General features: G+C 44.1%; 1 pseudogene; it reads right to left on the bottom strand.

Moving 5' to 3' along the window:
• Positions 1-7,560: 7,560 nt before the first annotated feature.
• Positions 7,561-9,233, bottom strand: LOC115251963 (piggyBac transposable element-derived protein 4-like; annotated as a pseudogene).
• Positions 9,234-13,022: the final 3,789 nt, after the last annotated feature.

Genomic DNA, 13,022 nt, shown 5'->3' with positions numbered 1-13,022 from the left:
CCACTGACCAACCCTCAGACTCCACAGGAGTTTTATTCAATCAGATGCATGCGCGCAGTCGCTCCACCATTGAACGCACCATCGGCATGTTAAAGGGGCGCTGGATGTGTTTGGACAGAGCCACAACCCCGTGAGGATGTGCGTCCTGACGCAATGATGGGGCCAGACTGCAGGCACGCGGTTCACGTTCGAGCGCGATTAATTGCCCGTTTGTGAATCAAATGCATTATTGTCACAATCCGAGCACAGCTTTTACACGTTTATTTTTTTTACATTCTCGTTGATTTCTTTAAGCGTGTTGGCTATAGTCATCAGGGTTGAGGCAATTTTATCAAGCGTGTTAGCCATCCTTTCTTGATTGTGCAACACGGCGTCAGAAATCAGGCGTGGAGAGGCAAGCTTTGGGCATTTGGCTTTGGGCATTTGGCTTTGGGCATTTGGCTGCTTTTGGCTCTGTCTACAGGGTCCTGCTGCAGTTCCTTTTATGGGCATTAGTGGGCGGTGACTTATGCTAATCGTATGTTAATTAGACTCACCTGGCACGCGCTTTCAACTTACGAACAGATGGCATTCATCAATCTAAGAACACAGCTGCGAACAATTCTGGGGCTTACGAACGCGTTGATGAATCCGACGTAGGGTTTTCTTAAAAAACTTCTTAAGGACAACTTAAGAAAGAATCTAAGAAGATTCGTAAGAACATATTGGTGAATTGGGCCCAATGACTGCGCGCATGCATCTGATTGAATAAAACTCCTGTGGAGTCTGAGGGTTGGTCAGTGGTATCAACAACCAGGGAGCCAGGGCATACCCTCGATCCCCTAATAAAATAAATCAAGATAAAATCAAATAAAGACAGTTTTGGCATGGTTTCCAATTTGGTTGATTAATGTTAAGTCATTGGCACATTTACGTTATTTTAAAATTCTCCGTGAATCACCAAAAATAGGAAATAAACAAATAAATATGACAATTATCATTGTAATATTGAATTTTATTGAACTGCACAAGAGAAGAAAACCCAACCATACCAACATGTCGGCACTGAAATGTGTGTAAGAGTACTCCTGAGTGTTCGTAGGATTTGTTCTTACCTACGCATAAATCCAGGATAAGAAGAAATTGGTGAATGCCACAATCTTCGTAAAATGTTCGTAAGTGGGACTTAAGAACACATTTGTTCGTAAGAACGTTTCGTGAATCTGGCCCATTGTTCCAACACCAAAGCCTTCCTGTGTAAACTGGAACCAGTTCACATGTTCACCTCCATGTCAGGTAAACAATGCAAAGATGCTAATGGCAGAGGAGCCCTAGAGAATGTGCAGCCATACCGGGCTAAAGCTAAAGGAGTTTCCCCATGAGCCAAGTCATGGAAGAGCTGTGGGAAACAGTCAACTAAATCAGTCTGCTAAAGCACCTAAATGTATTCAATCGATCAATCAATCAATCAATCAATCAATCTTTATTGGCACCTAATATTTGCAAAGGCTGTCAATAGGTGCTCCGGTGAGGGTGGAATGATGATGAGGAGACAAGAAACTGTTGATCTTTGTTTTTTCTCCTGAGTTTGAGGGCACTAACTAGTTCACTAGTGTTCACTAGTGTAACTAGTTCACTAGTGCTCTCACACCTCAGCGCCTCTTTTGTGAGTCCATCCACTCCACAACCACAACAAAGAGGTTTGTTTCCACCAAAAACTGCAGTGTCATTATCTCTGTGTCCAAATGAAACGTGCACTCACACCAGTCATGCCTAATTACTGAAGTGCACGCTCACACTGGTGAACAGAGCTCGTTATGGACCCGGATTAATGAGCCCTTGTGAGTCCTGTTAAAGGATCAGCTCATTTCTAAAGCTTCTTTTTTATTCTGAGGAAGAATAATCTCATTTTCTGCATTCCGCTATCATGGCTTTGTGTATATGTACATGTATTACAATGAATAACAGTAATAATAATAATAATAATCATAATAGTAATAATTTAGCATCACCACAACTTTATTCTCACTCATGACTGAGAATGAAAGTTCAAAAGTGCTTAATTATATTTCAGTCAGGTTAAACCTTTATTGTACACAATTGTTTGCAAAATTATCACTTTTTCATCAGGGAATTGATATTAATTAAATTAATTAATATATATATATAGACAGAGCCTGATGGCAGAGCTGCTTCACTCTTGCTGGCACCCAGACGCCTTCATGTGATGTAAAGTGTCTTAAATAGTTTAGCCTTTTAGCTAGCGAGAATACCGTTGTGAATTGCTGCTGGGATCAACCAGGATACTGTCCCCGAGTGCTGGGTTCCCAGCTTCTGGGAGCGCCGTTGCGGGTTTCTCCCTGTAGGGGGCGTGGTGGAGCCATGCTCCCGACGCAGCTGTCGCACCTGCAGCCTATCGGAAATCGAGCCGCCTATTTATGGACTGAACTCCCGTTTGCCAGCGTTGGCGTGTTTGTTCCCTAGCCAAACCCCGACTTCTCGTTTCTGGATTATTGTTGTGAGTTTTCCTTTGTAGACTCGTTTTTGAACTTGTCGTGGTCTCGACGCCTCTTTTGGTTTAAACACTTGTAACTCCAATAAAGGTTTTTCTCGGAAACCATCCGCCACTGCGTTTTCCTGCTTTCGGGTCCTGGCACAAGCCACCGTAGCCCAGAGGAGCAGCGGTGTCTTCTGGAAACTGGAAGAATTCCCACATGAAACTGAGCAGCGATGACAGTGAAAACATCAAACATTACTGATAAAGTCATAAAAAGGTGCATTGAAATGCTTTAAGACATTTATTTTTAGCTAGATCTGTCATTTTACTCCTATAAACACACAGAATATGTGTTACAATGTGAAAACAAATGATACTGCACACTCTCTTGGCAATTTTGGATATTTACACTGAATATACATATATACACACATATATACAGTATATGTATGTATATATATGTGTGTATATATACACTGAATAGTGAACAGAACCAAAGCATAGAAATAATCGTATTTTGAAGGAGGAAATTGGATGATTTCAGCTCCCATTTTCCCATTTTATATTATTTTCATATAATCACCATTATGACTTACATTATTAATGCTCTCATCCAGACAGAGCTATATAGACAGAACTATATTACACATCTCAGTTACTTTGGTGTTATTATCTTACGTTTAACAAAAGTCAATTCACATTTGCTCACCATTCAACAATCACGGTATGACTGTTAGCATGTGTGTGCTTTTCCTTTAGAATTTCCAACAGTTTCCTGATTTTATCAAAAGATGATTTTAACAGAAGCAACATTTCTTTTAAATGTCTCTATGGGTTCACATTATTTAATTTCACCTTGAGGTGAAGCTGTCACGTGTTATGTGATACTATGTGTGAAACACAAACACACCAGAAAGTGAGTCGAACAGCAAAAGAGTTGTGATGAATGTACTTTACAAGGGTTCCTTAAACTTAGTGTCTCTCAGAATCAGGGTTCCTTCAGTGTGTGCAAAGGTTCATATCAAATGAATCATCTCATCATTGTCTACAAAATCAGCCGCAGATGAATCCCAAAAAAGAGCTACTTCTTGGAGTCGCGTCACTCAAGCAGATCAGGAGTAAATTGAGTAAATATGTGAGATATTGCAGAACAAATCTGACTTGTGAGAACAAATGTTTGAAAGTTCAAATGAATTCTGTTAACATGTAAACATTTTATTCAAATATCTAGCTTTGAACTTATTAGACATTTAAATTAGTGGAATAGAAGGAAAATGACATCATGAAAGTTTGGGATTTTTGGTCAAAAATTTTGTATGATCGCGTGGACGCAACAGGAACACAGAAGTGATACAGGACTGATAGAAACCCACTGTGCTCTTTGCAGTTTCTGAAAAAGTGATGATGCTAATGTTACATTTCAATGGCGCCGTATGTGCCTTGCAAAACATCTGCACCTGGACCAGAATCTCTACAATGCATTGCTCCTTCACGGTAAAGGTTCAAATTCTTGACCCGTTCTCACTTCAGGGCTTAAAGTGTCCAACAGTAAATGTAAAACAATGTATGATTGCTGTGAACTCCTGCAGGCCTTTTAACAGTGAGACCTGGTGATGGTGCTCAGCTAAACGGGACCACGTGCAGAAAAAAACAGGCGTCTGACAGTTAAAAAAAATTGGCTGTAGTTCTTAATTATCTTCCCAGTTAAATTTTCATTTGAATGAAGCAGAACACACAGAAAAGAGTGAATTAATGATTATTCTTCTCATTATGCTGTATACATTTCATGCGACTTTAAAAATTTGGGGGTTAAATTTGTTCCTCATTCCTCTGATGGCAACAGCACGGGAAGAAAACTGATCACTTTCTCCCAACATAAAACTTGGTCCTTCCAGCCGGATCTCTTGAGATCACGAACCCGAGAAGTGCGATCCTGAAGACATCATGCAACGCCGGCAACGACGCCTCGGAGGCAGTGGCGGGCCGAGCATGTCACCCCTAGGCCTTCAGTCGTGAATCAATCCAACCCTCAATAACTATTTTAAGGCTATAAAACTTCCACTGCAGGTACAGCTGCGACACACATAAAAAAGCGTCAAAAATAACCTGATAAAATTGCAATATTATTTAGGAATATAGCAACATTTTACTCCCCAAAAATCCTGATTATTTGTACACAAAATCCATCCTCCTTTCTTTCCTCAAGAAGATTTCAATGACTCTGTTGTGCAGATTATCCGTGCGTTTCAGTTCCATCAAGACGTCCTTTCCTATCGCCATCGAAGCTAATGCTGAAGGTCGAGCCTGCCCTGTCGGATTTCTAGGGCTGAGAATGTCCGTTCAACAGAAGCAGTAGACACGCGGATGGTCACCGCCAAACCGCCACAGTCGATCAGTCTTTTTAAGATTTCCCTATTTTCCTTCACCTTTTCGTTGCGGAGCTCCGTTCCCCTGCCCACTTGCTCGCTCCGCTGTAGATCCGCTCTGGTTTCCCCAAAAGTTTTGGAAAGCACCGTTGCTTGCAAGTGTCCGGCAGTGCTTTGATGCCGCGTTGCTGCCTTGGTTAGCCAAGCCAAATTTACAAATCCAGTGTGGCTCCAAACACCACGTCGATCAGTGGCCAATAACAAGCACTCCCAGCAAGACAATTAGCAGCGTTCCTCGGAGCCTGTGAGCCCGGAGTACCGCTCGTAGTTAGCGGACTGAAAGTGGCGGACAAATCCTTTTCCCGGTTGCGACAGGCTTACTAGCTTCGGAGTTGCCCGACCTTGCTTAACGATGTCCAGCTTTTCTTGAAAAGTCCGTCTTGAAAATGGCTTTGACAGTAAATCAGCGACCAAATCCATTTTTTCTCCTACTTCAGCCATCGTGGGTTGACAAAACAGCTATTAAATCAACACAACAATATCTTTGCTTGTGCAGCTCGCTACAGATGCAGTTGCTAGCTCTGGCTCGTACACTCTCTGACTGTCCAATCAAAGCCCGTGAATACGCTGACGTTTCCTACGCCTGCTAGAAGCCTCGGGGTCGCCAACTCACAATCTGATTGGTTGAAGCAACAGTTGGATCGACATTTTTTTTATGCTACAGGGCCGCAGAACTGATTGTGAAGGCCTCCAGGCAGATTTCTCTGACCCTGGCAACAAATAGGCCCACCACTGCTCAGAGGTGAGACCTGGTTAGACTTAGCCGTAATTAAGTGGGTTAGACTTAGCCTGGAGGATGACCTGCTGAGTGAGCTCAACACCTGCGAGATTCAGAAACTGAAACAGCAGCTTATGCGGGTGGAGAGGGAGAAAGTAGTCCTCATCAGCTCTCTCCAGGAGAGCCAGAAGCAGCCAGAACAAGCCTACGGGACAGTGTCTGAACAAAAGGAAACTGTCAACAGACTTACTGAGAATCTCAGTGCAATGAGGAAACTTCAGGCCAGTAGGGAGCGCCAGTCTGCCCTCGACAGCGAAAAGACAGAGACAGCCACGACGACGGAGACCACTCTGAGCTCGATATAAACGGGCCTGAGATTCGGCAGTGCAAGTACACGGTTGCCATGTCAGAAGCTGGAGAGCTGAGGCAGGAGCTGAAGACTCTGAAGGCAAAGTACGAGAAGTGTCAAAATCAGTATGAAGAGGAACAGGGCCAACTGGACGGTGCCATAGCAACCTCTATAGAGCACGACTGAAGCACTGGCACTGTTTCAATCCCATGACACCAATAAAAGTTCATTGTGTGCTCATCCAGGTGAGACTGACGCTGTGTCCGAAACCACCCCCTATACCCTACCCTGTCTCCTCTGGTTTCATGGATAAATAGAGCTGAGTGTCATCAGCATAACAATGCAAATGTATCCCATGCTGCTGAATAATGTTCCCTAAGGGAAGCATGGACAAGGTGAAGAGGATTGGTCCAAGTCCAGAACCTTGAGGAACTCCATGGCTAACCCTACTGTATGAGGAGGGAACACCATGGACATGAGCAAACTGGGATCTATCAGATAAATATGATCTAAACCAGTCTAGTGCTGTCCCTTTAATCCCAATCACATGTTCCAGTCGCTGATCACGCACCCGCTCTCAGTCACTGATCACGCACCCGCCCTCAGTCGCTGATCACGCACCCGCTCTCAGTCGCTGATCACGCACCCGCTCTCAGTCGCTGATCACGCACCCGCTCTCAGTCACTGATCACACACCTGCTCTCAGTCACTGATCACACACCTGCCCTCACTCATCGATCAGCTCACCTACCAGTGTATATATTCTCCAGCCTCACACTCACTCAGTGCCAGATTGTTCTTCTGCTCTCATGCGAGACTTTCCAGCGTTGTTTCCCTGCCGGATTCCCCGTTACCGACCCTGCCTGTCTTCGTTCTGCCTGCCTTGCCTGTTCCCCGGACAACCTACCTGCTTTCTGCCCCTGACTACGACTTCTGCCTCAGCGTCTCTGGTTCCTGTCTGCTCACCTGGTTTTGACTTCTCCGCCCGGCCCCGACTTCGCTGCTGCTCGTCCCACTCCCCGAGCCTGCAACTCCTAGACTTTGTGTGGGCCCGGAGCCTGAAGAACGGACTATTTCCTGTGTTTCCTTGTCTGCCTGAGTTCCTGTTTGCCCGTGTGTTAATAAAAGGCATTACTACGGCCCAGCTTTCCAGAGTGCTGCATTTGGGTCCAAACTGCACCCGTCACACACTTGTGGGTCTGATGGACCCGTTGCATTTTGTGGCTTTTAATGCCTCACAATCAAACACTTTTATGTTAAAATACTGAACAGTTGTTTACCTTATCCCAATTACAAGCAGTGTAAACAATATATATGGGTTAGGGTTAATATTTGCCCTTTATCTTTGTTAGGTCACATTTATAACTTATTATTTAAGACATAATAAAGAAAATCAAATAAAATCAAGATATGATTAGAGACAAATTTACAAGTGAAGCAAGGTTTTCAAAACTACTGACTTTTATTTCTTTGAACTCGAAATTTAACCCATTCAGGTGCACATCACAAGCTGAACACAGAGTAAACTAATTAGTCAAGACAACACATCAGCCCCTGGGGCTGACCCCAGTGAACACATGGCCTTTAGCCTCTAGCCTATACGACACACGAGGGCCAGAGCTTTACTGTGTGTGTTGCAGATATACTTTTTGCACTTGCATGTATATTGTGTTTTCCTGTCCATCCTCGGTCCGCACACTTCGCACCGCTTCTTCTTGTTGCTGTTCACAACCTAGAATAATGAAAAGATCAGGGATTTTACTAACAGCTCTCTCTCTCACAAGACATGAGTGCCAGACATGTACTGCAACAGCATCACACATTTACTTCAGGCTCTGCAGATTGTGGTTCTGTAGGTTGGGTGGACAGGGCACCAGCATTCTCCTCCTCACCATGGCTGCAGAGGCTGGGGTTCTGGGGATATGTTTTCTTCTCTCGATTTGTGGTCTCACCAATGCCTTTGCCAGATCCTCAAGAAAGAGCCGTCTTTTCTGGAGCTTCACTCGTTTCCACTCTGGGTTCAGTGCCATCCAAATGACAAAGCCATTGTACGCTGAGATGTCCAACATGTCAAAGAATATCACCAGTGGCCAGCGTCGAGTCCTCTGTTTGCAGCTGTAGGCCGTCACCAGCTTGTCCATGTGGTCCACCCCTCCTTTTGTGGCATTATAATCCATGATGATCTCTGGTTTGTGATGTTCCTGGTCACAGATTCTTCCATCCCCGTGCAGTGTACTCATGAGTACCACATTCTTGCCTTTCTTTGGCCCGTAGCATACCAGGGATGTGTCAGCCGTGTATGCACACTTGGATGACTTGACAGGCCTGTTCTAACCCTAACCTCAGCAGTTGAGGTGGGAGCTCTGACCTGTTTTTCCTTATTGTTCCCACAATGGTCAGCTTCCTCTTCAGGAGCTCGTGTCCCAGTTTGTGCGAGGTAAAAAAAAATGGCGCATGTGATGTCCACTGAGTCCCTGAGACATGTCGAGGACAACTCCCATTCCTTGGTTTTTCTCGGGGGCTCTTCCATCAGGTTTCCCTGTGTAGACCTGTAAGTTCCAAGCATATGAGGAAGTGGCATCACAGGCAGCCCAGATCTTTATACCATACTTTGCAGGTTTAGATGGTAAATACTGCAGAAAGGGGCAGCGGCCCCTAAATGGCATCAGCTGTCCATCAATGGTGACATTGGGCCCAGGGTTGTACAGCAGGGGGAGGCGGCGCACCCGCTTGTCCCACACGGTCCTGATGGCAGCTAGTTTGTCTCTCGGTTGTCAAAGCGCATAATCCTGGAAATGATGTGAAAGTTTTCCAGAGACATTGTTGCACGGAAAACTTCTCTGCCAGTTTCTGCATCCCACAGGGATTCTGCGGATTCCCCTTTGGACCTGAAAACTCCAGCAAGGATGAGAACTCCGAAGTAAGCGTGTAATTGGGTTTGGTCCATTTCCTTCCACCTCTCTCCAAAAACATGTCGTCCTTTTAAATTAGTGCAGTCAAGAATAATTTCCTGGATGGAATCTGGGATGAAAAGCTCAAAAGACTTGATGTCCTGTGTGTGAGTAACTGCCATCCTGGTTGCATCCTTATCACATTGGCAGCCTTGTGGGGGGGCCCTTTTCTTGGGGCGAGAAGACCATTCAATTTCAGAATTTTTTGACATCCATATTTCCTCACTTGCTTCATGCTGACGGCCTGGTCCTGTGGCTCGTCTTTGTTTTGGAACTGTCTGATTCTCAATCTCATCATCTTCTTCAGAGTCATTGTCAGACTCTAAATTTTTAGATATGTGATCCTCAAATTCTGAAACCTCTTCTTCTGAATCCTCTCCCTCTACATCATCATCAAAAACTTCTCTATCTTCCAAAATCAATTCCAGGGCCCTCTGCGCAGAGTGCCTTTTGGCCATCTTGATCGGTTGTGATAAGAAACCACACTGGCAAAGCTTTTGTGTTTCTGCAGCTGCGGTTCCCAGACAATGTTGCAACATTTTTTGTCAACACTGTCTGCGATGTTCTGTGTTCCTGTCTAGGCCTGCTGTGTGTGTGTGTGTGTGTGTGTGTGTGTGTGTGTGTGTGGTACACAGAACATAAATTTCCACACTTCTATTTGCCCCGGGTTAGGGTTAGCCCCTGACCCGAACATCTTATACATAGAAATGTGTAGGGGGGGTGTATGGTGTGTGTGGTCATTAAATATGTATTCTGATATATGTTCTTCACAGAAAATGAGCCAAAGTCAGTGAGTCTCAGTTTGAAAAAAAATAATTTTATCATTTTTCTTTTAATAAAAAGTGAAAACGGGTCCCACAGACCCCAACACCACACAAGGGTTAATGTGGGAGTTGAAGGAGAGATTTTGATCAAAAGTTACTCCTAGATTCCTCACAGAGAGACTAGATGTTAATGAGATCCCATCTAGAGTGATCATGTGATCTAATCTATCCCTGAGAGGTTCAGGACCAAACACCATGACCTCAGTTTTTCCTGGGTTAAGGAGGAGGACATTTGAAGACATCCAGGACTTTATGTCTTTAAGACAGGTCTGGGGCTTCACTAACTTCTCTGTCTCCTCTGGTTTCATGGATAAATAGAGCTGAGTGTCATCAGCATAACAATGAACATTTATCCCATGCTGCCGAATAATGTTCCCTAAGGGAAGCATGTCTAAGGTGAAGAGGATTGGTCCGAGTACAGAACCTTGAGGAACCCCATGGCTAACCCTACTGTATGAGGAGGGAACACCATGGACATGGGCAAACTGGGATCTATCAGATAAGTATGATCTAAACCAGTCTAGTGCTGTCCCTTTAATCCCAATCAGATGTTCCAGTCTATGTAACAGGATGCTGTGATCAACTGGATCAAAAGCAGCACTGAGGTCCAGCAGAACCAGCATAGAGACCAGTCCATGATCTGAAGCTATGAGAAGATCATTAGTGACTTTAAGAAGTGCTGTTTCTGTGCTGTGGTGAGCTCTAAAGCCTGACTGAAACATCTCAAACAGGCTGTTCCTCTGCAGGTGCTCCAGTAACTGAGTCACCACCACCTTCTCTAGAACTTTAGAGATAAAAGGAAGGTTGGATATCGGCCTGTAATTTGCTAAGACATCAGGATATTGGATCGTGTTCCAGTGGTTGGCGGATGAGGTTTTCTATGCCATGGTCCTGAAAATGGTTTATTGAGCGTGATGCTTGTCCTATATTTTTCCTAATTGTATATTTATATTGGTTGAGTTTGGTGTTTGATCCTTTTCTGGTTTCTCCAACATAAGGTTTTCCAAATTTGGCACATTTGATAATCTAAATGCAGTTGTTTTGTGTTGGTGGGATATGATTTGGTAGTTTGGACATGTTTGGTAATCGGGTTCCTTATTGCCGTGTATTTCCATGCATCTGGGATCTTCCTTCTGGTTCTCTTTGGTAGTTTTGCTTGGACCAGGGTTGGGGTTGTTCAGGTTTGGGTTTCTTCAGTAAGCCAGAATAGTCATGAAAGATCCGTCCAGTATTGTATACTTTAGGATCCTTTGAAATTGTTTTGTAGTGTGCTGGCTGCGCGTTTCCAAAAGGTGGAGTAGGTAATTACTAATGGGATTTGTTTTGTTTGCACTTTCTCCAATGTTGGTGTTATGTTTATGGATTTATTAATCTTCTGGAGGAATCCTCTTGAGTGACCTCGTTTCCTGAGAGCTGTGACGAGGACTTTCCTCGCATTGTCACAGTCCTGTGTGCGTATATAATATAATATAATATAATATATATATTGTTCTCTGTCCATAACGACCACTGCGCTGCCCTTGTCCGCCGGCTTTATGATGATGTTGATATTTTGTCTCAGCTCCTGCAGGGCTGTAGCCTCCCACGGCTGAGGTTAGGCGTCCCCTGCAGGGCCGGAACTTGTTGTCAAAATATTGTTTGTCCGCTGTGATCAGCGCCTGGACTTCTGGGGGCAGTGTGTCCGAGGACAGAGTCCAGGTGGACCTGGGAGTGAACGGTGGGGGCTCTGAATCACTTTTATCTTTGCTGTTTTGGAAATGGGATGCCAATTTAATTCTCCTGTGATATTGTTGCAGGTCCCATCTATTCTGCGCCAGGAGATCTTTGTTAGTGCCCTGTGTTGGGATGAATGTGAGCCCCCTGTTCAATAATTTAAGTTGTGGTCTTGTTAATTTGAATTTCTTGGCCAAAATAATGATGTTTTTGGACCCCTCCTGAAAAGGCAGGCTTATGGGGTCAGGCAGTTTACCTGATCAAACCAATGCTTGAGCATGTGTCTGGCTGTGGCCTTAGTCCAATGAACGTGGTCATTGAGCATGGAAAAGAGACAAGAAGGCAAGAGAGGGATGGCGAGAGAGTTTTGCATGACTTGTGAATTGAGAAAATTATGATTATGTTGTTCTTTTGCAGGAAGAAGTCTGGAAAAATTAACCAGTGGCACCCATACTACTGCATTTGGAAAGCGCTCATCTGCCGCACTGACTGCCGCTTTCATTTGGCCAGACAAGGTGACTCTCTTTTTGAAAGCGGTTGTTGAGGCCAAAGGCCAAGATGACCTGCTCTTCATCCGTGGAGACCGTGGCCTTTATGATGATTTCCTCTGCATGTCTAAAGTTTGCCCCTGGGTAACTTTCCACTTGCAGTTGGTCATTTGTCCATCCTGGAGAAGTTGGACAACCTGTGCAACTTCTGTAGGGTTAAGGAATCGCCTCATACTGCCAGTAGAGATAATTACGCAAGCCAAAATCAGCACGAGTGGAAAACCAGCCAAAAAAGATCAAGAGGGAGAAACTTGAAATGACCTCCACATGTAAAACCAGTCCTGTTTTGAGGGTTTTCTAATTGTTTGAATTTTCCTCTTTTTAGTCATACTTTACTCGTGACCCCCCAGGATAACCAAGCCTTCCATTGTGTACCCTACAGTATATACAATTCCGAATTTCAAGTGTCACCCCAAAATTATAGGTGTTATAGAAAGTACGACGTATGCACAAAAACACTTGCTATCTGGGGTACATTATCACTAAAGTTGTAATTCCAAAATTATAATTCCAACCTTACACAAATAAAGACACCCCACAGACGGAGATCCAAAACGTCTATAAACATGTTAGGAATGTTATCACAACAAGAAAACAAAGAAACAAAAAAATAATCTGAACCCCTGTGTTTTATTTTCCCAGCCTTCGTGATATTCAGATTATAGGGTTGGGGGGGGGGGTTTATGCCGTGGTCCCGAAAATGCCCGACTAAATGTGACGTTTGTCCCTGGTTCCTCCTAATTCTATATTTATGTTGGTTGAGTCTGGTGTTTAGCCCGTTACCCGTTTCTCCTACATAGTTTTCCACATTCGGTGCATCTGATAACGTAAATACAATTATTTTGTTGGCAGGATATGTTTTGGCAACTTGAATCCGTGTTTTGTGATTGGATCACTTATTGATGTGTATCTTCGTGTACTTGGGGTCCTTATCCTGGTTCTTTCTGGCAATTTCACCCGTACTAAAAGTTGCTTGAGGGTCGGGTTTCCTTGTAGGCTGTGATCACCCTAAACGAT

The sequence above is a fragment of the Takifugu rubripes genome, chromosome 13 (genome assembly GCF_901000725.2).
Source record: "Takifugu rubripes chromosome 13, fTakRub1.2, whole genome shotgun sequence".
In the NCBI taxonomy this organism is placed as follows: Eukaryota; Metazoa; Chordata; class Actinopteri; order Tetraodontiformes; family Tetraodontidae; genus Takifugu; species Takifugu rubripes.
Note: the sequence above shows the minus strand (reverse complement) of the source record. Positions and strands in the feature narration are given on the sequence as shown.